The 21,536-nt window shown below is 40.4% G+C and overlaps 1 protein-coding gene across 16 annotated transcripts in view; it reads left to right on the top strand.

Moving 5' to 3' along the window:
* The window catches only part of PPP2R2B (protein phosphatase 2 regulatory subunit Bbeta), a 503,044-nt gene that overhangs the window by 343,812 nt on the left and 137,696 nt on the right, over positions 1-21,536 (top strand). The window lies entirely within an intron of this gene.

The raw sequence follows: 21,536 nt of genomic DNA, 5'->3' as shown, positions 1-21,536 counted from the left end.
CCTGGCTGTGATATAGTCCTATAGCTTTGCAAAATGTTACCATTGTGGTGGGGGGAGGAACTGGGTGAATATTACATAGTAACTCTCTATTATTTCTTACAATTGCATGTGAATCTCAAAATTAAAAGCTTAATTTTTCTTAAAAAAAAAAAAAAGTACAAGCCTTGGAAATCAACCAGCCATGGGTTTAAATTCCTGCTACGCCACTTACTAGCTAAATGACCCTGGGCAGCCTCCTGGGGCCTCAGGTTCCTCATCTGTTAAATGGGGATCATAAAGACCCATGCTCACAGTGCTCTGGAGATTAAATGAGATCATGCCGTTACAATGCGTAAGAGCTCGCCTGTGTTTGGCCAAGAGCTGAGTAGATGGGAGCTGCTTTTGTGGCTGTCACTGTACCACATAGAGAATCCAGAGGCAGGTTCAGCCCTGGAACATCTCGGGTTAAACCATGCTTTGTGTAGAACAGAGGTTCCCCAAGTACGTCAGTTCATATCACCCTTAGAATCGTCCTGATTTTTTTCATGCTGTTCTTGGGCCAAAAAAAAAAATTCACAACAGTTCTCTTTACTAAGTAGCTAAGTTCAAACTACTTAATAAGTATGTTTGCACCAACAATGTAGTAACTGTTTGAAAACATAGTAACATAAATTGAAGAAATAATTTTATTTCATTCTTAACTGCAATTGCTTACAACGGAATTATGTGTCCCTAATGGTCCGTACCACTTCCCAAACCTTGGAATCAGGTTGAATACTGTCACCTTCATTATCTGCTCCACGTTGATTCTGATGCAGTGCTTGTTTTTAATTATATTAACTACCAAAAATCCAGCTTTGCAAAAATACTTTGTAATTGAGGGGAATATACTATGTACTAATGTTGAAGTGGTAAGTTCCCTCATGCTATTCCTTCTCACATTATCTGACAGAGGTTTAATATCACTATTGTTCACTCAAAATTTAAAATATCCTGCAGCATCCCTGTGAGTATGCCATGATGCCCTGGAGTGCTTTGGTGCATAAATTGGGAATTACAGGTTGAACAGTTCATTCTGGCCTCTTTCAGAGCAAAACAAAGTAGACTAAGACCCAAAGCTGCTCTACTGGGATCTTTCCAGTCGGCATGATCCATCTGCTGCTATCTACACCTATGTCCCCAGGATGGTCTCACAGCTGAACTGCCTACCATTGGGAGACAAGAGCCATTTTTTCTGACTCAGCGATGGCAGAGGAGATGATTAGGAATGGGATACTGGACCTTTTTTTTTTCCTGGTATTCTAAAGATATTAAGCAATTTGGGAAGCTCCTCTTAAAATTTAATTCCACATTAAGCACCTAGAAAGTGACAAGTGCTGTTGTGGGTACTGGAGCCACAGAAATAAATTGAGCCTAGTCCCTAGCCCTTGAATAATGCTTCCTCCACAGACGATATGCAGCACGATGTTATGGAAAAGCCTTGGAGCCAAGAGACCCGAATGAAAATTCGGACTCGCCATATGAACTTGTTAGGTTGGCCTTCCTGAGCCTCAGTTTTGGTATCTGCGTAATGGGAGTTTAAATATCCCTACAGCACCTTTATCTCACTGCATTCAATAAGATAAATGCATGTAAACTCAGAATGTTATGATTAGCAAATAGCCACCATTTAAATGTGCTGCTTTTTAAAATCACTAATTATCAGTTCAAGCTGCTTTGCCCAAGAGTGAAAAGAAATCCAAACAACAAAATATATTTCTCATGCTTCTTAGAAGAAATGGGGATAGCAGGGGTAGGGCAAGGAAGAAAATTCCAAAAGATTTTATAACTGCAGTGAGAAATTGAGGAGCAGACAGTCGTCCTGGAAGCCTGTTCTCCTTTTGCAGGCTAGAGAATAAATACTTTGAGAGCTAAATTGATCTGCTCATCCTCCTGTTCCTTTCTCCTCTGGAATATGTCACTCGAACTTTTTCAACTTTCTGGCCTCTGATTCTGGCTGTCACCCAGTGGCTGCTTTGTCTAATGATTGCTATATATGACTTTTTTTTTTAAACTCCCTGTCCAAAAGCTGTTTCAAAGTCAAAGTTAACAGATGTTGTGTCATCCCAGGCACCAGTGATAGGTGTTGTTTAGTCAAGGTGGATTTGATTGGGATCGCTCTCCAAGAAAGTGAGATAATATGAGAGACCATAAAGCAGCTGTTAATTTCCCTCTCAAAATGAGGAGGATTATGCACAGTGGTGGAAAGCTGTTCTTTGGGTCCCCAACCTAATTGTCTTGATTAACACGCTGCATGGCCATCACAGGTGTAGCACATAATAGCGCTATAAGGTTTTCATAGCCAGGCCAATTAAAATCTGTCATTGAGCCAAGAACTAACTGTGTGTGCATCATAATGCCAAAAGTCAAAATGAGTTCTCTAAATAATAATTGCTTGCATTTCTAGGACAATTTATTATTATTTTTTTCTTCGAGACGAAATCTCGCTCTGTTGCCCAGGCTGGAGTGCAGTGGTGCAATCTCGGCTCACTGCCGCCTCCACCTTCGAGGTTCAAGCAATTCTCCTGCCTCAGCCTCCCAAGTAGCTGGGACTATAGGCACGCACCACCATGCCTGGCTAATTTTTGTATTTTTAGTAGAGATGAGATTTTACCATATTGTCCAGGCTGCTCTTGATCTCCTGACCTCATGATCCACCCACCTTGGCCTCCCAAAGTGCTGAGATTACAGGTGTGAGCCACCACACCTGGCCGACAATTTATCGTTTTAAAGCATACTTTCTTTACCTCATTTTCTCCTCATGCCAGAAGGCAAGCAGTTTATGTGGGGAAACTGAAGTTCAAAAAGATTCAGTGACTTTCCAATCTAGAGGACCCTAATAATTGTGCCAGGCTGCTCATAGTAAGTTCTTAAAGATTTTTCTCTTATCCCTATGACAATAACTAACATTCATCTTTCACTTAACAGCTGACAAAATGCTGATATATTTATTTTCTTTTTAGATCTTCCATAACAACCCTGCAAATCAGATCTTTTTTAGATCCCATTTTTATGGCCAAAAATCTCAAAATCTTGGAATATTAATTGAAATCCTGCCTCATTTTAGAGTTGAGAGCTTGTTCAAGGGCACAGGGTTACCAAGTGGTAGAACTAGGATAAGAACTCAGGCCCGCTGGCTGACCCTGTGTTCTTCACATCATTCCATGCTTACAGTCTCTCTCTCTCTCTCTCTCTCTGCACGTTTTAGAGTTGGGGGGAAATGAGTCAAGACAACTGACACTGAGCTGCAAAGACACAGGTTTCTTCTATTGCTGCAGTGCCCAGCTTTGAGCAACTAAACGGTTTTGGTCAATTATGTATTTTCCCATTGAACTGGGAATGGACGCTTTATATTCTAAACTGAATATAAATTTGACCCTTGGTCTCTTAACTGCCTGATCTCTATGGTGTGTTTGATAAAAGTATTTTTGTTGGTTTACAGGCCACCCCCAGAGGCCCTGAGCAATGCATTTAAAAGTTCTGGGTGGCTGTGAATGACCATCAAAGTAGGAGATAAATATCTTAGCTGGCTAGGCAGACTAAGAAGTAGATAGCCTGCTTAAAGGAAAAGCAAGCTCTAAGCTATTCTCAGCCAGATCCACAAACAATTTCTTGCAGTAAAATGTGTTGTTGTTTGTTTCTCGGAGATGAGGAATGGGGAGGAACCCCTCTTAGGCTCTTCTGATGATTTTTTAGGTTAAGGCTGAATCCCTGAGTACAAATGATTGCCTGGCTCATATCCCAGTGCTGATGGAGCACACAGGATGGTTCCCTGGTGACACATGTGAGGGTAGGAGTGGAATTTCACATTTCTCACTGCTGGAAGGGCAGTGTTTTCCACCCATTGTTCATTCTGAAAGCTCTTTTCAGTCCCAGCCTGTATGTTGTCACTGGAGGAGGAAAGAGAATGAATTCTGTGTTCCCCACGGTGCACTGAAGCCTAAGGGCCAAGTTCCTTTCATCTAAAAAGCCAAAAATGATGATTTCCTCAAGAGCAAAGAGTTTTCATTGCTTCTTTGGCTGCAGAGACATATCTGTATCTGCTCTGCGACTCCATCCTGAAATCTGGGGTGTGGCTGAAGTAGCCATGTTAAGAGCATTCACAAATAACCTCTTTTATTTAAAAGGGTGGGGGTGGGGGGTGGTGTGGGAGGAAATGTAGGAACAGCCTTATGTTCTATATTTTATTTCAGATTTTTAAATATTATGAAAAGGAGGAAGGAGTAAGCATCTATGTATGGTAAAGATATATTTGTAAGTTAGTATGTATACTATATATAGTTAAATATTTTTTGCCACTTTGTAATTTCCAGGCATGGTATGAATAAATCTACACTTGGCTTAACTTAATGCAGTTGAATTGATTTCTTCCTGCTAACCTGTGATTCTCTCTCAGTGGGAAATAATCAATAAGGTCAGTTGGGCCCACTTTTGCACGTCGTTGTTCCTAGTTTTAATCTTGGTAATCCTGGCTGTAAACCACCCACTATGGAGGCAGATTGATTGGCAGCAATATTTGCTCAATGATTTTGTGGCCATATTTGAGACACATTTTAGCTTATGACTTGGTGTAACAGTTTCTCCTTCAGAGTTTAGTGCCTGTTTTCTTTCTTATACTGCAAAGGGCCTATTGAAAGGAAGCTTGGGGAAAATAAACTTGACCGGAAGGGAAATGAAATAAGTTTTAAACTGGATCTGAAAGGGAAATAATAATAAAATTAAAGCACTATAGAGCCTTAGTGCTCGAGGAATTTGAATTAGATTAGACGTGGGGATGGAGAAGGTCATAACATTTAGTCCAGAAGTAAAAATTGCCATCAGAGTCACTAAGCTAAATTTAATCCCAATTCCTTCTCATTAGGTGAGTAGCAGCCACCTCACCTTTTCCTTCTTTTGTAAAGAATATCTTTTATGTATCACAAGTGAAGAGAGTGCTGAATATGATGCCTTCCTTTAGCCTCGTATGATAGTTTTATAAATTTTTGGTGAAGTCACACATGAAGGGAATATATAAATCCAGCATCACTGCCCAAGTCCTTTCAGTCCAGCATATGTTGAAAAATCCTATTTGAATGGTGAAAAGAGAAGAAAAAGAATTCTTCCTCCACCCACCCAGCCATTCCACCCATCAATCATTTATGACAATCTTCAGACCAAAAAGCTGTTGTTAAAGAGAGTAAAATGATATAAGCAAAGTGCTTAGCATAGGACCTGGTTTGTGTATTACTATATTAGTTTGCTAGGGCTGCCATAGCAAAGTACCACAAAGTGGGTGGCGTAAATAACAGAACTGTATTGTCTCACAGTTCTGGAGGCTAAAAGTCCAAGATCAAGGTGTTGACAAGATTACTTCCTTCTAAGGCTATGACAGAGAAACTGTTCCAGGCCCCTCTCCTAGCCTCTTGTGGTCTTCAGGCAATTTTTGGCAGTCCTTGGCTTGCAGATGCATCACCCCATCTCTGCCTTCGCCTTCATCGCCTTCATCGCCTTCATGTGCTATTCTCCCTGTGTGCATACCCATCTCTGTGTTTCAGTTTCCCCTTTTTATAAGGACACTAGTCATATTGAATTAGGACCCACCCTAATGACCTCATCACAACTACTTCTGCAATGACTCTTATTTCCAAATAAAGTCACATTCCGAGATATTGGGGGTTAAAACTTCATATAAATTTTGGGAGGACACGGTTCAGCCCATAATAATTATTATCATTTATTATTATATCTTCATTATTTCTTAGCTTTCCATAGTTTCCTTTTTACTATAAATCTATTCTCTACCCTGCAGAGAATTAAAAATTTGCAAAAATAGAAAAAAGTAGAGAGGTGAAGAAATCAGAATATCAATGCATAGTGTGCATATCTTCAAGTAATGATGAACTGTGGGGCATAGCCACCATATTCAGGCATTAATGTTTCAGGTAAGAGGATCCAGAACAACTGGTCAGCCCAATCCAGTGAAGCAGCAGAGCTAGTCATTAGTTATACCCCGGCCATCCATGGTGTTGGCAGTCTCTCCAACACTAAGATTTTGGTATCCTTTCATACAGTGAGCAGGCAGTTGGCGTGGAGTCCCCTGCATCACAGGCATCATGCGCATTTTAGATTTATTAAAAAGCCCACAAAAAAGAAATACCCTTTGGAGCAATATAGTCTTAAATCCAACAATTTCCCACAGTATCACAGCAAAGGTCCCCCCGGCAGCTGTTGAGATGTTTAGCCAGTAATTCTTCAAAACATTTTTTTCTGACACAACATTTTCCTTTGTAAGAACGTGAAGGTTTGATTCCTCCAGAGCCCATTACATAGACAGATTGGCCCCTGAGATAATTACAAGAAGATAGTCTAATGGGCTCGATTAAAAAAATCCCAAGACCCAGATGAGTCTTCCTATACACACACAAATATAATTTCTTACCTAAAGGCATAGAAACAGCATTCAGTTCACCTGTTTATATTTGGATACTAGGCTAATATCGATCTGTCAAAACAGACTTGTAGAACCAGAATGTTTTTACTCTACTCTGCTTCAGAAATAATTTAGGATGACATTCAAGGATGTATCAAATATGACATGATAGACTACGTTAAAAGTTATGTGGCCTAAAATTGTGTATTCTCAGTATCAGAATCTGGCCTCCCAGCACAGGCAGGAGTAGCAGCTCTCACAAACCTGACAGGTGGTGACACAGTCCTTCTTGAGATGGCATGATTCTCAGAGCTCTGAATTCTGTCCCCACATCCTGAGAGGCGGTTGCCCCTCGTATTATACCCCTAGCTATTGATTCCCATTTGCCCTGTAGAGGGGTGAGAGAGTAGAAAAATCCTTAGGTTTCCAAGAAGCATGCCATCTACAAGACACCAGAAGTGTTTCAACCTCCACTCCTAGAAAGGCGGGATTTGTATGAATATGCAGCACTGTCAGCTCATAATTTTTACCTTCCCCTGACACCAACATGTTCAACTTCAGATTATAAGTACATTTTTAATGTATAAGAAAATGTTTTAGAAGGTGAAAAGAAAATCAGTTTCATTAGGTTAAGACACTGTATTAAGCTCATCTCTGTCCTGTACTCTTTTAGTGTCCGAGGCACATATGTACATGGAGAAAGGGGGGTTGCCTGCTAGACAAGAACCTTCCTTACTGCATTCGCTCCATCCTTATCAACGAGGTTTTTTCAAAATCTCTGTGATAAGCGCAGGAATTACCTGGGGAATTTTTCAAATTGCAGATGCCTAGATCCCCATTCCTAAAGAATCTGATTCAGTAGAACTGGGGTGGGACCCAAAAATCTACATTTTTTTTTTTTTTTTTTTTGAGATGGAGTCTCGCTCTGTCACTTGGCTGGAGTGCAGTGGTGCGATCTCAGCTCATTGCCACCTCCGCCTCCTGGGTTCAAGTGATTCTCCTGCCTCAGTCACCTGAGTAGCTGGGATGGAATCTGCATTTTTAATGTGTTCCTTTGGTGATTGTGAGCTTTGTGGCCTATGAGACGTAATTTGAGCAGCACTCTGCCCTCCTATGATCTTCTTTCTTTTAGAACACTAATTTTTGCATTATTATCCTACCATCACTTTTTCAAAATGGAATTTTTTTCATGTTCATCTGTGAAAAAATATGCTCATTGTGAAAAAAATAATCAGAAAGTGTGAGTAAAAATCATCAGTTTTTCAGCACTGAGATGGAATTACCCTAAATATTTTAATGGCATCCATCAAGAACTTTTATCTGTGTGTGTGTGTGTGTGTGTATGTGTGTGTGTGTGTGTCATCTCATTTTAAAATATTAATCTGGCAGACCCAAATTTATGGAAAAAGAGGGAGGTAGCTTCCACAAGACCTTTTTCTTCCAGAGGTAACAACTTTTTCTTTGAGTTCTGTGACTCCAAGAGCTCTTCATTTACAACAGCCTCTTCCTATGGTGGTTTCAAAGCTCCTTATTTACACCTCTACCTGGAGCACTCTTCTTTAAAGACTGGGTTAACTGCCAGGTGCTCTTAGTAACTTAGACATAACAGAAATTGCCCATCATCTCCAAGATTCTTTTTTCTTGCAAACATTATCTTGTCACCACAGAGCTGTTCTCTTTTATCACTTGTACACCTCTTTCACTTGGAAAAATTAGGTCACATCAACATTTCACCTATTCATTTTTCTACCTTTGGTGAGAACCATCATTTAGCATTGCACCTCTGAGAAGTCTTTTCTAGCTAGAGAGGGCTCCCAAACTACATTTCCCAAGGATCCCCATTTATTCAGTGCTTTGCAATCATTGTGAGGTCTTAGATTCCTTTGAGAATCTGATGAAAATGATAATCCCTCACTCCTAAAACCAATGCACGTATTCGCACCCACAGTTTTCCAAGTATTTTCAAGAGGTCCAAGGAATCTAAGTTAAGGATACTCCCTGGTAGTATGTCCTCAGCAGACTGAGTTCCCTCAAATCTACAAAGGATTCCCAACAGACATTACTCATTAAAATAAGTATTAAGCATCAAGTATGTAGCAGACACTGCATTGGGGTACTGGGGATACAAAGAGAAACATAGGAGCCTTTGTTTTAAGAATCTCAGGATAGAAATGGAAGCAGATGGATAAATAGTGATCATGGAATGTGAGAAGTACATGAAACGCAGCAGGGCTAGAGTAAAATGTTCTTAAATTATAATTGTGGCTTCTTTCCTTAAAATCTTTGATGCATCCTCTTCCTATCATGCACGAAGACCTTCCTCATGAACCTCAAGTTTACTTCTCTAATATATTCTGAACACGTGTCCTTCCTTTGCCCAGCCCTGGCACTTCATGCTTCCATCTCATTAAAATCTCTGTTGGTCCCCAAATGTACCATGTTCTATGAGCCTTCATATGAGTTGTCTCCCAACCCTGGCATTCTTTCCTCCCCATTCTTTGCCCTTTGGCCAGGCTGACTCTCATTTGTCTTTTAACAGTAGGTTTGGAATGCCTTCTCCAGGGTGCTTCCCCTAATTTCTCTAAATTCTATTTAGATGCACTTCTTGACAAGTACAGTGGCTCACACTTGTAATCCCAGCACTTTGGGAGGCCAAGGCAAGAGGATTGTTTGAACCCCGTGTTCCAGACCAGCTTGGGCAACATAGTTGAGACCCTGTCTTTACATAAATAAAAACTATTTGGATGCAGTGGTGTATACCTGTAGTCCTAGCTACTCAAGAGGTTCGGGGGATGGGGAATCACTTGAGCTCAGGAGGTCAAGGCTGCTATGAGCCACGATCACGCCACTACACTCCAGCCTGGGCAACACAGTGAGATCCTGTCTCTTAAAAAAAAAATAGATGCACTTCTTAGATGTTATCCTTATCTTAATTCCTATTGCATGATATTACAATGTATATGTCTTCATTAGTCTGTGTCCCTCACCAGACAGTAATATCCTCAATGGCAGGGACTATCGTATTCACAGTTCTAGTCACACCCACTAATGACTAATAGTTAATAAATATTTGAATTAATTTATGAATTAATCTGATTAAAAAACCCTCAACATAATTAGTTTTATTGCTCTCTAGTATAAGCTAGAATAAAGAACCCTACCTATATACTCTCTGAGAAATATGGTCTATAATTAGAACTTTAATGACATCTGACCAAGGTGCTCTCTGCCCATAAGGAATCTGACTCTTGGTTCCTTGGTACACACAGAAGGAGACACAGAGCTGAGGGCAGTTAACTAGGAGTTGTTCAACCATCATTTGCTTAACACTGTGCAAAATACTTTGGGGAGTAAAGATGTATTTCTCCCTTCTTTCAAGAACCTACTGTTGGGAATACAAGAGTTCCCCAGGTGAAATCTTGCTAGTATGTAATTTAGTACCAAATTATGAATAAAATAAGATGACATTTAAAGTCACTTCCAGCTAGTTTTTCTGTGAAGCTAAGATTTTTTTTTTTTTTTTTTGAGACTGAGTCTCACTTTGTTGCCCAGGCTGGAGTGCATTGGCATGAACTCGGCTCACTGCAAGCTCCACCTCCCAGGTTCATGCCATTCTCCTGCCTCAGCCTCCTGAGTAGCTGGGACTACAGGCACCCACCACCACGCCCCGCTAATTTTTTGTATTTTTAATAGAGACGGGTTTTCACCGTGTTACCCAGGATGGTCTCGATCTCCTGACCTCGTGATCCGCCCGCCTCAGCCTCCCAAAGTGCTGGGATTACAGGTGTGAGCCACCGCGCCCAGCCCGAAGCTAAGATTTTTTATATCACCTAACTGTGCTAAACACACTATGGCATATCTTCCAAACCACACTGAGAGTAACGATCATGTGTTGATGGTCTTTGTACCTTCAAGGTCGAACATAGACCCGAGGTCTGAGTAGGTTTCTAACAACTTTTTTTTTTTTTTTTTTTTTTTTTTGAGACAGAGTCTCACTCTGTCACCCAGGCTGGAGTGCAGTGGCATGATCTCAGCTCACTGCAATGTCCACCTCCTGGGCTCGAGTGAGCCTCGCACCTCAGCATCCCAAGTAGCTGGGACTACAGGTGTGAGCCACCACACCAGGCCTCCAACAACACTTGTTAAACCAAATACACTGAAAGAAGATGGTGACACCCACCATAAATATAACACCTGACTGGAGTTTCCCATTTATAAATTTTTCCACTGGGATAAAAGGCTTATATACTAAATAAGCATTGTTTATTCTTCACTGTATATTACTTAGGGGTTATGACACATTGACAAAAATTAACGTGGCAAAAAAAGTGGAATGGATCAAAAAGTACAAGCTTTAAAATCAGGCATACCTGATTCAAATCCCAGCTCTTCTGCAGGCTTGACAAGTAACCTTCCATTGATTCCATAGATATTTGTTGAATCATGCTCTGTGCAAGGCAATGTGCTAAGTGTTAAAGAGGTAAAAGTAAATATTCTCTACAATCTTGGAGCTTCCAATCACTTTCTTCGGGCTCTTTATCTGTAATGTGGAGCCAACAATGTTTTCTTGGAAAGCTACTGGCAAGATGAAGCATAATATGTATCAAAATGCCCACTCTAGGTCTTTGCATGAAGAACACACCCAATAAATGCTACTAGAAGGCACAGCTCCTATAATCTAATCAGGACAAGTCAATGAACATTCACAGTGCAGCTAAAGCTCTCTGCCAGTATGAAGTCCCCAGTAGCTACTGAACCCTTGAAATGTGGCTAGTCAAAATTGAGATGTGCTGTAAGTATGAAATACATACCAGGATTTGAAGACTTAGCATGAAAATAAGACAGTAAAATAACTTAGTAATATTTTATATTCATTACATGTTAAAAGGATAATATTTCAATAAATTGAGTTAAATAAAATGCTATGCATGATTCATTTTACCTGTTTTTATTTTTTAAATGTTACCATTAGAAAATTAAAAATTATATATGGCTCGCATTATTTCTATTGAGCAGTCCTGGGTTAGAGAGTAAATGTATGTTATAGGTTCTAAAAAGAACCAACTAGAGATGCCAAAGGTGATCCAGAAATGTGTACCACTAGGTAATGACTGAGCAGGGATGAAAACATAAAGCTGCAATCCTGGTTTTGTGCCCTCATGGTGGTATTAATAGTAATTAACAGATTACACTAGAGTCAGAACATTCTCATTCATTTTAGTTCAAATACCAATTGTGGGATGTACCCATGTACACACCTAGGAAACGGGTTGGTGCTGGGGGCTGGGAGGAAGCTGGCAGAGATGTCCTCAAGACTTACAATGGCTGCTATGATTCACTTCTTCATTTGGAGGCATGTTAAAGCAGATGGGCTTTAGACATATGAGGTTTGGATGTCAGCGTCATTTATTCCTGCATGATCTGGGGCAAGTTAGTTATCTCTCCGGGCCTCAGTTTACTCATATAAAAAATGATGGTAATAATAATAACTAGATCACAAGATTTCTGTGATGACTGAAGGAGCAAATGCATGTAAAATATGTGGCAGGGCATAACCCTCAGTTGTTAGTTATTGTCACTGTATTAGTCTGTTCTCACGCTGCTAATAAAGACATACCCAAGAATGGGTAACTTATAAAGGAAAGAGGTTTGATTGACTCACAGTTCAGCATGGCTGGGGAGGCCTCAGGAAACTTAAAATCATGTCAAAAGAGGAAGCAAATACATCCTTCTTCACATGGAGGCAGGAAGGAGAATAATGAGTGCCCAGTGAAGGGAAAAGCTGCTTATGAAACCATCAGATCTCATGAGAACTAACTCACTATTCTAAGAACAGGATGGGGGAAACTGCTCCCATGATTCAATGATCTCCACCTGGTCCCTCCCATAACACGTGGGGATTATGGGAACTACAATTCAAGATGAGATTTGGGTGGGGACACAGCCAAACTAAATCAGTCACCATCACAGTCTATTTTATGTAATCATAAATAATAATGCCCACCACATATTTAGTATTCAATAAATACTTGTTGAATGAATGAAATAGGTCGTCATCATCAAATCAAGCAATAGATGACTCTTTATTCCTGAAATTCCACTGTCATCAGGTAGGCTCCTGCTGCTATGTCTCTGAATGTGGGTGTGAGTCTTGTAAGAACAGCCACAGCTACTAAGAACTGCTGACTAAGTTGTCTCTTGTTTTGACAAGTGTCCCTCAGCGTTGACTCTACCCTCAGGCCACTCCATAGCCATTCCAGCAACGTCCATGGTTTTATATTTCCCTTATCCTTTCCACTTTTCCATTATACCCGAGTGTGAGACTCTTTTTTCCCCCATCCAATTTAATCATATAAACCTGCTCTGATTTAGAATCTCCTTTGCAGCTAATCGAACCTTGCAGCATTCTATTAGCTCTTCCTATTTGCTCTCAGCCCAAGCTGAGGCATCTGGGATTATTATGTAATAACTTGGGCTCATATCTGGTCAGTATATACCATCCCTTTTCATTCTGCAAATCCCCTCGGGGTTCTCTGTCTGTTTGCAAGGGGTGGGAGAAGAGAGTAGAAGGATTGTGGTGGGGGTTTTGGTGGGAGGGGACTGTTTGCTAAGAGTTATTATCCCACACTTATCAGTATTAAACTGGATTTGACAACTCATAGCCTGGGATTTAAATGATCTAAATCCTGCTTCATTTGGCAGCCTGGTTTTACCCATTATTTATTGTGCTACCCAATTTATTATCATCGGCACACTCAGAGGCTTGGCCTGCGGTGTCTTCACAGCCAAGTGATTTATACAAATAATAAAAAAGATGGGGGTTCCTAGCAATGAAATTCAAAGCAATTCCACCTCTCCTTTTCCTCTCATCTAGCTCAGTTCATCTCTTACACATTAAGCCTTGGCCTTCTTACTTCTTCTAGAGAAATTCATCCTCAGCTTCCTTCTGATCCCTGGAAGGAAATACTATTGGCAGGGAAAGGGGAGGGTAATAAAAGTGATGATTTAGGTTGGTGCAAAAGTAATTGCAGCTTTTGCCATTAAAAGTAATTGCAAAAACTGCAATTACTTTTGCACCAGTCTAATAGAATTGCAAAACATAAGTATCGTCAGGTCTTCATATGGAAGGTACCATGCAAATCCTCTCTATACGTTACAGGATTTGGTTGTCACACAAGCACTTTGAGGTAGACATTGATTTTATCCCATTTGACAGCAGAGGGTCTCAGTTTGAAAGATGCTGCATCTCAGTCTCACGAGGACAGAGTGGGAGAGAGAAGCATGGCCAGGGGATGGGGTGTCTGGAATATGGCCAGAATGAGGGGTAATACTGGTACCAAAACTGTAATGTAGCAGTTCAGAACATGAGCTTTGAAATCAAACAAACCTGGAAGTGAATTCCAGTTCTTTAACCTATTGAGTTGTAGGACCATAAGTAACCAGTCTGTGCCTCAGTTTCCTCACCTGCAAAGTGGGAATAACAAAGTAGATAGGTAGTTATGAGAACTGAATGAGATATTGTATATAGGGCATTTAACACAGTTTCACAATCTGTTAAAAATGGCTAATGGCCAGGCTCATACCTGTAATCCCACCACATTGGGAGGCCAAGGCAGGAGAAATTCTTGAGCCCAGGAGTTCAAGACCAGCCTGGGCAACGTAGGGAGGCCCCATCTCTACAAAAAAATAAAAACATTAGCCAGGTATGGTGGCGTGCATCTGTAGTCCCAGCTACTTGGGAGGCTAAGGTGGGAGGATCTGCTTGAGCCAGGGAAGTTAAGGCTGCAGTGAGCTGTGATCATGCCACTGCTCTCCAGCCTGAGCAACAGAGTGAAACCCTTTCTCAAAAATAAATAAATAAATAATAAAAAAATTTTTAAAAAACCTAACTCATTTTATCTTCACAACAACCCTATGAGGTAATATATGTAAAGCACTTAAAACAATTCCTGGAAATGCTCAATAAATGTTAGCTGTTATTACTACCACTACTATTACTACCACTACCGCTACTACTACTGCCGTTATTATTGTCTACTATTACTACCACCACCACTACTACTGCTGCTGCTATTATTGTCATGACTCAGATTCAATACAAAATCAGTACTTTCCAGCACGTATATTGCAAAGACCTTGAGTAGGGTCCTGGTAAGCTGAATTCACCCATGATAGTAATTATAGCCTATGCTACCATATAAATGACGTGTGTGTGTGTGTGTGTGTGTGTGTGTGTGTGTGTGTGTGTGTGTGTCTGTGTGTGGTTTTGTTTTCCTTGCCCCAGATCTACTTATGACCTTCTCAAACTGGTTGCCAATTCCCAGACTTGGAGGGAGGTTAGTCTAAAGCTCTAACCCAAGCTTAGAACTTTAATATGGGAATTCAGTATCTTGTCATCTTATCTCTCTAGTCTCAAGCTTTAGCAAGTCTACTTGTATTAGTTCACATACTTCTTACTGAAAGCCAAATGTTAATGGGTAGTCTTCTATTTACTCATTTAGAATATTTATAATTAGAGAGCTTATTCATTTATTTAAAATATGGGCCAAGAGTAGCTCTGTTGGGGTATCTGCTGTGTCGAAACTGGAAGCCCCTCACCCCCAATTAATTTTATATCTTGCAAAACTATTTATGTTGGCATTGCCCCAAATAACATTTAGCAGTCCCATACTGCCACTGTTTTTTGACCACCCAGCCCTGTACTTTGGAAATACTGGAAGTTTTATCCCATGTTCCCACATAACTTGCACTGAGTGGGTTACTTGCATATTTAGGGAAAAATATGAGTAACCAGATTGCGGGAACAGCACCTCCCACTGATTTACATTTGTAAAGGAAGTGATGCTGAGAGTCCATGGGGACCTAGAAGTCCAAATTCGGCCCATATTCTCTCCTATATCCTGTATCTAGAGCCAAGAATAATGTTAAGTATGTAAAAATAATTTTTGCCGTGAGTGTGTATCAGTAATTTATGGCCAATAGATAGCATTGTTTTCAACACAACTCTGCTGAAGCAGCAATAGCAGAAGATGGGCTTTAGAATCAGCCTCCTTCATTAACTGTGTGGTCTTGAACAAGTTGTATAACGTCTATAAGCCTGGAGTGCCCCAGCTACAGAGTCTATATGGAAGTAAAATCAATCTCATAGTGCTGTTTGAGGAGTAAATGAAAAAATGCATTTAGAATTTGTGGCTGAGCCCTTGACACAAAGTACTCAAATACTTGTTACTTATTAGTATTCCTCTTCTACTGATTTGCATATTCCTAAGCTTTTTACATACAGTAAATTTTATTGATGTTGTATTTGTTGCCTGTTATAGTCTGATGGTGACAGTGCTATTAATGCTGTTATTGTTTGTGGTAAAAATATGTTTTACCATGAGCATGGTTTCAACTGGAATTCACTTCCAGGTTTGTTTTACGAAACATTTTATATTTCCTCTTATACCTCTGCAAGATTGCCCTTTGTTCCTAATTTCAAGGCCATAGTTACTGTGGAAATTCCAAATCATGCCTCCTTTCTATTTTTGTCCATCCTCCCGTTCCATCAGCTGTCATTTGGTTTTCACTTGCTCTGTGGAAAAACCGTAGTTTCTGTGTATTGGTAGCTGGGAGCCTGAGGCTTCAGACTAAATATTATCACTTATCAGTGCTGTAGCACTTGTATTAAAGAGGTCCTTGCAAAAATTTTTATCAATCTATGTGCACTAGAATTGCTGTTTTCTCCTGTGGTCAAAAGAAGTTATTGAAATTCTTATTCTCATACTCAGCCCTATGCGGAGTGACTTACCTTTGACCTTTCACCATAAGTTAGAAGCAGAATAAATGAGTGATGATTTCAGCTGCCTCCTCCTTTCTTGGGGTAATGAATGAGTCAGCATCAAGGACTTTGCCAGGAGGCCTGAGTCATAAATATCCCTGCAATCCATCAAAAATCTCCACAGAAGGTTGTTTTTAAACGGGAAAGAGTTCCTGGACCTTATCTTAATCATCAAGTTAGTGAGGGATATTTATGCTTCTAACTTTGGGGTCAAAAAGAAAGGCTATAGCCAACAATATAGATAGAGAAATTAATATGACCCCATGATGAGAGGGCAAACTTCTCATAGAGGAAAGACAAAAAAAACCTCAATGGACATACCCACTCTGTCCAAATTCTTGTCAGTTTTGTCACATTGTTGTTTTCCTAAAACTTATTGAGGATTTATCAGACGTCAGGCAGTGTGCTAGCTCCTTTATTTGCATTATGTCATTTCATCTGCACACCTCCTTCATGAAAAGTGGAAAGATTTTCTTCACTGTTTTACAGAGGAGGAAATTGAGAATGAGGGTGACTGACTCTCCCAAGGTTTTGCAGATAATAGATGGCAGAAATGTGCCTTGACCCTCAGATCCATCTGACTTCAAAGCCCAAGCTCTAAATTAGTCAGTTAAACTCTATGGGAAGCCATGGAAAATGAAGAGGGAAAGGAGAAGAATATACAGAAATGCAAGTTGGCCTTCTCTCTGCCACATGAAGTACTCATAGTACAGTACAGTCAAGGTCTCTTGCAAAATAATTTTAATTTTCCATTAGCACTATAAACAGAAAGCCAATGGATACTATAAGACCATGAAAAAGTCCAGGCATCAGAGTCCTGAGGCTGCAGCAAACATCAGGTATCCAGCAGTACCACAGATTTTGCAGCCATTTTAAGTGCTGGTAACTGGCAATAATTCTATATACCCGAAAACATCCCATTTTTGTCGCCATTCATTCTAACTTACTTGGAGTGCAGTCTCCTGTCAGGGATGTCTTTGTCACACACACAATATTTTATTTATGAGAAGAATAACAAAATACGATTGTTGGATTAGCTGATAGAGCACGGATTGGAAAAGGAGCCAGCTGGTGTGTTGTATGTAGCTTCAGCAGGAAGATACAACTAATCTGTGTTTTTCTCTCCAAACTCACACCTCGTACATGGCTGAATCTTCCTCTCTAACCCTTTCCACTGTGAGCGTCAAAGGCCTCATCAGTTTCTTCTTGGAATGCAGAGAATATCTTTTGGCTACATTTCCTGGTCAGACTCCTCATGCCAATTCAGGCTTCCCTGATCACCTCTCTTTTTAATGATATACATTTAATCTCCCTGTATTAGTCCATTTTTATGCTGATGATGAAGACATACCCAAGACTGGGAATAAAAAGAGGTTTAATTGGACTTACAGTTCCACATGTCTGGGGAGGAGGCCTCAGAAACATGTCGGGAGGTGAAAGGTACTTCTTACATGGTAGCGGCAAGAGAAAATGAGGAAGAAGCAAAAGTGAAAACCCCTGATAAACCCATTAGCTCTCATGAGACTTATTCACTATCATGAGAATAGCACGGGAAAGACTGGCCCTCATGATGCAATTACCTTCGCCTGGGTCCCTCCCACAACATGTGGGAATTCTGGGAGATACAATTCAGGTTGAGATTTGGTGGGGACACAGCCAAACCATATTATTCTGCCCTTGGCCCCTCCAAATTTCATGTCTTCACATTTCAAAACCAATCATGCCTCCCCAGTAGTCCCCCAAAGTCTTAACTCATTTCAGCATTAACCCAAAAGTCCACAGTCCAAAGTCTCATCTGAGACAAGGTAAGTCCCTTCTGCCTATGAGCCTTTAAAATCAAAAGCAAGCTAGTTACTCCCTAGATACAATGGGGGTACAGGTATTGGATAAATACAGCTATTCAAAATGCGAGATACTGGCCAAAACAAAGGGGTTACTGAGCCTATGCAAGTGTCTGAAATCCAGAGAGGCAGTCAAATTTTAAAGCTCCAAAATGATCTCCTTTGACCCAGGTCTCACATCCAGGTCCCGCTGATGTAAGAGTCTTAGGCAGCTCTGCCCCTGTGGCTTTGCAAGATATAGCCTCCCTCCTGGCTGCTTTCATGGGCTGGCATTGAGTGTCTGCAGCTTTTCCAGGCACATAGTGCAAACTGTCAGTGGATCTACCATTCTGGGGTCTAGAGGATGGTGGCCCTCTTCTCACCACTTCACTAGGCAGTACCCCAGTAGGGACTCTGTGTAGGGGCTCCAACCCCACATTTCCCTTCCACACTGCCCTAGCAGAGGTTCTCCATGAGGGCCCTGCCCCTGCAGCAAACTTTTGCCTGGGCATCCAGGCGTTTCCATACATCTTCTGAAATCTAGGTGGAGGTTCCCAAACCTCAGTTCTTCACTTCTGTGCACCCACAGGCTCAATACCACATGGAAGCTGCCAAGGCTTGAGGCTTCCACATTCTGAAACCACAGGCCCAAGCTGTACGTTGGCCCCTTTCAGCCACAGCTGGAGCAGCTGAGATACAGGGCACCAAGTCCCTAAACTGCACATAGCATGAGGACCTGGGCCCAGTCCTCAAAACCACTTTTTCCCCCTGGGCCTCTGGGCCTCTGGGCCTGTGATGGGAGGGGCTTCCATGAAGGTCTCTAACATGGCCTGGAGACATTTTCCCCATGGTCTTGGGGATTAACATTAGGTTCCTGCTACTTATGCATATTTCTGCAGCCAGCTTGAATTTCTCCCCAGAAAATGGGTTTTTGCATATTCAGGCTGCAAATTTCATGAACTTTTATGCTCTGTTTCCCTTTTAAAACTAAATGCCTTTAACAGTACTGAGATCACCTCTTGAATGCTTTGCTGCTTAGAAATTTCTTCTGCCAGATACCCTAAATCATCTCTCTCAAGTTCAAAGTTTCACAAATCTCTAGGGCAGGGGCAAAATGCCACCAGTCTCTTTGCTAAAACATAACAAGAGTCACCTTTGCTCCGGTTCCCAACAAGTTCCTCATTTCCATCTGAGACCACCTCAACTTGGATTTTATTGTCCATATCGCTATCAGCATTTTGGGCACAGCCATTCATCAAGTCTCTAGGAAGTTCCAAACTTTCCCACATTTTCCTTTCTTCTTCTGAGCCCTTCAAATTGTTCCAATCTCTGCCTGTTACCCAGTTCCAAAGTTGCTTCCACATTTTTGGGTAGCTCTTCAGCAACACCCCACTCCTGGTACCAATTTGCTATATTAGTCTGTTTTCATGCTGCTGATAAAGACATACCTGAGACTGGAAAGAAAAAGAGGTTTAATTGGACTTATATAGTTCCACATGGCTGGGGAGGCCTCAGAATCATGGCAACAGGCAAAAAGCACTTCTTACTTGGTAGCGGCAAGAGAAAATGACAAAGAAGCAAAAGTGGAAACCCCTGATAAACCCATCAGATCTCATGAGACTTATTCACTATCATGAGAATAGCACGGGAAAGACCAGTCCCTATGATTCAACTAACTCCCCCTGGGTCCCTCCCACAACACGTGGGAATTCTAGGACATACAATTCAAGTTGAGATTTCAGTGGGGACACAGCCAAACCATACCACTTCCCAACTGTTGGAGTATTATTTTGCTCCACACGAAGACAGGAGAGCAAAGTATTAACCAGCAGGATGTGGAGTGCAGCAGTCCCACAGAGATCTGTTAACTCTGTGACTCTGAGCATGTACAGAATATAATCTCTGAGCCCATTCTCTCTTCTGGGAGAAAAAATAAACACACCTATTCAATGTTTTTGCTGCTTAATAAGTGATAATCTCTCTTATCACTAAACATGGGGAAAAGGTCTTATTTAAAAATATTCTGTTTATAGGAGTCACACAGTGGAATGGATAATACTGAGAAGAAAACATTTTTCCCCTTCCTGATTCTGAGCTCTCATAGGTAACATTTGCTACATTGGTATCTCTCCATTCCCTGTCCTTGCTTTCCTTTTGTTGGGGAATCATTGCATCTAAAAAAAAAAAAAAGTAAGTGTTTCTCTAGCAATCATATTCAGAGAAAATAAAACAGTTTTTTAAAGTGAGTGAGTTACTTTGTGGTATTTAAAATTATACATGCTTATTACAGAAAACTGAGAAATAGAATTATCTCAAAAGAGCAAAAGTAAAATTTTAAACTCCATCCAAGCACACAAATACTGCATGATCTCACTTATATGTGGAATCTAAAAAAAGTCAAACTCATAGAAGTATAAAGTAAAATGGTGGTTACTGGGGCTGGTTTTCAGAGTTAGGGGTTGAGATAGGGGAAGGGGGAGCAACTGGGTATGGGAAGATGTTATTCAAAGCATATAACATTTCAATTACCCAAGAAAAAGAAGTTTTAGACATCTGCACAACTTGGTGACTATAGTTAATAATAATGTATTATATATCTCAACATTGCTAAAAGAGTAGATTTTGGGTATTTTGTTTATTTTCTACAATTTTTAAAAATTTTTTTTTGGACTTATGGGTACAAGTGCAGTTGTGTTCCATGGATATATTGCATAGTGGTGAAGTCTGGGCTGTTACTGCACCTATAGAGTACATTCTACCTGATAGGTAATAGTTCATCCCTCATCCCCAATTCTACCTTCCCACCTTCTAGAGTCTCCAACGTTTATTATTTCACTTAAAAGAGTAGATTTTAAAATATTCTCACCACAAAAAGTGATAAATATGAGGTGATAGTTATGTCAATTAGTTTTATTTAATCCATCCACAATATAAATGTATATTGAAATATCACATTGTACCCCATAAATATGTAAAATTATTCATCAATTAAAAATAAAATTTTTAAATAAGTAAAAAAAAAAATCCTCTCATAATCCTACCCTTTAAGACTTCATCCACATCCTTCCTGTCCTTTTTTTTTTTTTTTTAAATAAATGTTTAACATAGCTGTAGGAATCCACACTCTGAAATGAAGGGAAATATCTGTGAGCTAATACAGTGAGACCTTGTTCTTGTGACTGTTTTTTATGGAATCAAATTCAGCATACAGCTGAGCAATTTTGAATTTCCTGAAGGGTAGTTTAGAAAATGAAGTTCCAAAAGAACCCCTTTGTAGATGTGTCAAAACACTAGAGTGTGTCTGTTCTATAGGATGAAACCTAGCATTCAGTAATCCTCCAGTTGTCCCTTCTTATGGAAACGCCTCCTTGAACCAGGAGAAATCTTACCATAGTGTGTATCCTAGTTTCAGAGCCATGCAAATCTAACATTTACATAACCACAGAACTGGGCTTCCTCTTGAAATCTA

Source organism: Hylobates moloch, unplaced genomic scaffold (assembly GCF_009828535.3).
Source record: "Hylobates moloch isolate HMO894 unplaced genomic scaffold, HMol_V3 SCAFFOLD_6, whole genome shotgun sequence".
Taxonomy (NCBI): domain Eukaryota; kingdom Metazoa; phylum Chordata; class Mammalia; order Primates; family Hylobatidae; genus Hylobates; species Hylobates moloch.
Note: the sequence above shows the minus strand (reverse complement) of the source record. Positions and strands in the feature narration are given on the sequence as shown.